Source organism: Morone saxatilis, unplaced genomic scaffold (assembly GCF_004916995.1).
Source record: "Morone saxatilis isolate NCDOM2014 unplaced genomic scaffold, NCSU_SB_2.0 Contig24, whole genome shotgun sequence".
NCBI lineage: Eukaryota > Metazoa > Chordata > Actinopteri > Moronidae > Morone > Morone saxatilis.
The window spans coordinates 21,782,692-21,788,534 of record NW_023339807.1 but is presented as its reverse complement, the minus strand read 5'-3'; positions in this window follow the sequence as shown (position 1 = coordinate 21,788,534).

Genomic DNA, 5,843 nt, shown 5'->3' with positions numbered 1-5,843 from the left:
CGTGTCCTAATCTGTCTCTGCTGCTATTTAAAGAGTCATCTGCAGCATCCTCATACACTATAAATAAAATTCTCGTTTCCCACCAAGTGATGAATCACGATAGTGATTCATCCTATAGCCAGTTCTTGGAAGCTCTTAAATTGGCACTTTTAAACCAATGTTTTTTTTCTGATGTGACAGTGTAATGTTGGGTTTTCTAATGCTTTCTCAGCAGCTTCAGTATTGTTAAAAATGCAGCATTAAGTTGTTAGGTATTTAAAGGTATGTTGTTGCTGTGATGTCAAGTTGCTTCAGCCAGTGTCTGAAAGATGAATTAAGCCTCAACAGATTGAGCATTAAAAACATTCATCAGGTATATCTGGGTGATAATTCATTACTAATGTGATGATATGATCTTATCTTTATACAAATGTCTGTTATCCAAATTAATAACTCTGTGCAAGCTGTGGTTAAAAACTAACAAAATTCAAGTCTGTACAGTAGTATCAATTAGTCAATTAATAGATTATTACATTGAAAGAACATTAATGGGAAAATACTTCGCTAATTGATTTATTGTTTAAGTCAGTTATCAAGCAAAAATGCCAAAATGTCACTGCTGACTGACTATTTGCTGTTTTTCGTGGTCATACTTTATATATATAATGTTATTGTAAAATGAATATCTTTGGATTGTTGGTCAGACAGATCGAACGATTTGTAGATGTCGTGTTGGGCTCTAGAAAAGGCATCGCGTCTCATTCTTGTGAAAGTAAAATCTCAGGAACGAGAGAGAATTTCTTCAAATTTGACACAAACATCCACTTGGACTCGTTGGTGAACTGATTAGAATCTGGTGGTCAAAAGTCATAGGTCAAGGTCCCTGTGACATCACAGAACACATTTTTGGCCATAACTCAAGAACTTAAGACCGTATTTCACAATTGATCTGACAATGAATTGGTGACTCATAGGTCAAAGGTCACTGTGACCTCGAAATGACCTTGACATAACTATGGCCATAACTCAAGAACTGGATGAGGCAATTATTAGAAAATTTCACACAGATGTTTAATGGGATACGACAATGAACTGATGACATCATAATGTCCTGGAAAAACACTTCTTTGGCCATTTTTCAATCCTATAACTAAACACACATGTTGACTGGAACGACACATTGAGTAAACAATAAGCAGCACTGTATTTCATCTTTCCATCTCATCAGGTACATTGTTTCCAGTCATGTGATTCTGATGACACTCGAAATTCAGAATGAGGCAGTAAGTGAAAGGCAGAATCACTTAATGCCTCATTCTGAACTTCAAGCATCAGAAAACAAAAGCAGCACATTATGTATAGCTATACTCTATAAGAATCCATCTTTACTTACTTTAGTAATCAACTACATGTGTTATGTTTATTCACTGGAATCATACATATGTACCATCAATATAGTGATAACTAGAGACCTACAGTAGTTTTTATTTTGACACATTAATGCGATGCCCAACAGTGGAAGGCAGGTCATTACTTTCAGTCAGTTTGATTATTACAATATATATTATGTGATTTTTGTATACATTCACCATATTATGACACACACTTATTTAGGAAAAAATATACAGATTAATATTGTGATGAAGATTGGTTTGATCTTAGCCTTTACATAAAGTTATTAAACACTTATAGATATAAGCGTTACAATAGATAATGATAATAATTTGTGATGAATATGAGTGATAACTAACTGCTTTTGTTTAAAGTGACACAATCTCTTGCTCTTCACTCTTCCTCTTTTTCTTTGTAAGATGTTGATCCAACATCAAATGAAATGTGGACGACCAGAATTGAATTGTTGAACTCTCTTAGCACTTACTGGTTCACAGACCAGTGCAGTAATGCAGGACGAGTACAGTAAAGTACATTATTGTTGGTGTAAGAGAAAAAGAATGCTGGCTGATGTTGTGGCACTTAACAAATAATAGGCCTGCAACCGGTGCTCATTGACAAGACTGCAAACAGTTTCTGCTGGAGGATTAACTAGAGAGAGACACTTAGCTAGAGACACTCAGCTCAGATTTAGAACAAATGTGACCTGAGAGGAGAGTCTTGTGGGAGGGACGGAGTCATCAGGGTTATCAAGTGGGATCCTCCTTTTACAGATTACAGATGTTTGTCTGAATTATCCCCATGACACCTCCAGAAGGATCATTATTACTGAGAAGCTGTAGTAATGATTCGTCACTCACACACAAGACACCAACACACTCTTACACAGAGCCTACTTTTGCATTTATTAAGCCTAAAAAACTTCATAAAATCCTTCATTCACTGGATGAATATGGACAATTTATGAGGGGAAGATTCATACCGATCATAAAGGTGGAGCTGTAATTGAAATGTTCTGCTGTTAGTGTACTGGATATCCTGTTTTATGCAATATGAAAGAAGTGATATAGCATAAACCTTTTATAATCTATGCAATAGGAGAATATTGGCATCCTATAGCCAATGTAAATTTCTCAGGGACGGCAGTTTCAAAGCGAGCGAGCAGTTTGATGTGTTGTGTTTCTTTCAATCCACATCTGTGAACTCCACTGTAAGCAGTACTTTCTCATACCAGTCTGTGGTGCAGACTTTGATCCACACACAGGAAACAGAAGCATCGCAGCATATAGTTTTTCTGATAAGTTGCCATTGCTGTAAAGCTCCTCGAGTCCTGTTTTAATGATTACAGGAGGGTTGTATTTTGCTGAAAGTGCTACTGGATTCAGTAAAGCAGGAGAGAGGAAAATACACTGTAGCACACAACCCTGTGTTTGGTATGTTAGTTGAGTCAGTTAACTTTCACACACTGCAGTGCACAGGAACAAGTCTTTAAAGCTGATATGATGGATATTTTTATATTACCACTGGATCGAATGAGGGGTCACTCATACTGACTCACCAACAAACAATTATCACCTAGCTCTGCAGTTCCCCTCAGCTATACTTTGTCTATGTTTTGTTTTTATGGCCTGTTTTGAATCACACACCACTCTCACCAGCTGCATTTACAGCCGCAGCAGGCAGCCATTTTCAGCACACAAAACAAAACCTCTTTAAAGCCACTGTAGTCTACCTTCCTGAACACCAAACAGCAGACAGACACAGTTGGTGACACAGAGTGGAGCATTTAGCAGCTTATGTTCATTAGGTGGACAGATACATGGTGCAGATGTTTCTTTGTGTTTGCTTGGTGTGTGAATACGCAGCGATTTATGATTTGTGATATTATGTCAGCATTGTGTGTACAACAAACAAATCTATTAATGCAGATTTAATAACTAAAATTGCCTGTTTAATGTTCATTTTAATGTGGAACATAGAGAATTTCTGGCTGCATTTTGTTGTAGATATTCAAAGGAGGAAAAACATCACTTCACAAGCGTTTAGGTGTTGAAAGGAATTAAGTAACCTGCTCTGCAAATACATAAAAATGAAAAATCTATCCTTGTGCCTTAAAAAAAAATACCAACCCGCAGAAATTATTGAAATATTTATATAACAGTACGTAAACCTGAACAAATGGCTACTGTCACAAAATCAGGGATGACGTCTTCAAGCTTAGGAGTAGCCCGTCTGGTCCAGAAGAATTCAGTCTCAATAACTACAACAGTATGCTGTGTATGTGATTGACCCTTGTGTGACCCTTTGTGATATTATTATGGGCATGAAAATCAATTTCAATTGAGTTTGCTACCAGTTGAGTCAACTGATATATTTAGAAAAGTAATAAGAATTGATAGATATTACAATAACGAAGCAGGTTTTAATATAAATCATGTATCAAAGACCGTTATGTTATAATGCCATCATCAAAATGTTTGGGACTTTAGATTGAAGCTGTGATTTATTAAACTAGGTTTTCTCTTTCCAAGGAGTTTTCTCTTTTTCAGCTTTGTATCTCAAATGCTTTTTTATTAAGAAAAAACACATTACAATAGTTTTTTGGCAGCTCTGCTCCACTGGCTGGGCATAATGAGCAGATCTCTGCATCGCTAACCAAATACTCTCCATTGATTGTGGTAAGGTGGCAGAATGTCCTTGTCAATGGAAACAACTACAGCAATTTCTAACAACAAACAACCCCATGAAGGGTATTGGAGAAGGGGACACAAGGAGACATTTCAGGCTTCTGTTATGTATTTCTGGTTTTGAAATAAGATCACCAGATCATATTTCAAGAAATCCCAAACACTGTGTTAAATCTTTCTGCCTAATGGCCTCCTATCCTCGGAGGGTTGGATTAAAGAGCTTCTTCTGGGCTTCATCTGTGCTGTGGAGTCTGCGGCTTGTTAACACTGTGTGTGTGTGTGTGAGAGAGTGAGTGAGTGCTGGATTAATGTCCATCTTAATCTAATTGATCATTAGGTTCATATTGTTTTGAATTGTTAAAGAGATCAATCTGCCCCATGAGGCGTACACTGATGGAGAGACAACAGGAAGTTAGTCATTTTAGTTTGGCCTACATGACGAACCAACAGTGTAGAGCTGTTTGCAGTTCATGGAGGCAATAAAAACACGGTAGGGCTGCAATTTGCGCCAAAAGTCACACTCCTTCTTGGAGTCATAGCTCATACACTTTCCAGAGGATGTCTTTGTCTTATTTCCATCACAAACAGTCACTCTGTATATTCACTTAGAATTATAGAAAAATATGAAGCTCCTTATTAAGGAAACATATTGCATTCACTTGAAAAAAAAAAATAGTGAGCAATTTATTTTTTTGTTTGTTTTTTTGAATATTTTTTTACGGAGTAATTTTTTCTGTTTTTTGTTGTAATCTTTCCCCCCTGTTTTTCGGAGTAACTTTTTTTCTGAATTATCGAGATACTTCGAACTCCCGCGAAAACATCCAACCTGCAAATGACTCCCATGGACCTATGGTGACTCCTGCCCACACATACATGCCCCATCTTCAACTATCTACCGTACCGGGTCAATTTTGCTATGTGTTGTCAGAAACACCTATGTCTAGTCAATCTGAATGGGCCCTTTCCTCTGAACAACCGCGAAGTCCCAGGTGCCTGCGGTAGAGACGACAAGACAATTTGATGACATACCATCTATATGACTTTAAAGGACAGGGACTATGGCTCCCGAGTGATCTGTGAAACCCAAGATCAAAGTAAAACTTGATTCGAACGGAAACAAGGCCGGGTTATGTTTGTTTCCATTAAATCGAGCTCTCCAATGAAAGACATGAATGCGTCTCATTCGTTGTCAAATGGCTCTCTGAACTCAGAAAAAAAAATCTTGGGGGTTCCGAAAAACAGAAGAGCAAACGACTTACTCCAAAAAACCATCCAAAAATAAACCACTCAGAAAAACACAAATTTTGTAATCTACTCCGAAAAACAAACACTAATACGCTCCGTACCTTATAAACTCCAGACCTGCTAAAACTAGCTTCAGGAGTACTTTTTATTGCTGCCAAATGGTAGAGTAAATATAGGCTAAATAACACTGCCTCAAGTTGTGAATAAATCCATGCGTTAGAAATTATAATCTCTTGTTTACATACTCTAAAGCATCATGGGAGCTGTACCTCCAAACTGTACTTGTGTAGGGCCTGGACTTTGCTCACCTACACCTGTGAAACTGTTAATTATCTTGGTTTCAATAGGTTTGCTCGGAATCCGTAGTTCTCTCCTTATCTATCCACGACTATGTGATAAAGGAGATGTGACAGGTTGCGGGTCTGGCAACAGCTAGTATCACGCTACGATGCCACTAAATACTCGCTCTTAACACACTGACCTTTATGCATCAATAATCTATATTTTATATATTATTAGGGTATGTAACACAGGCATCGA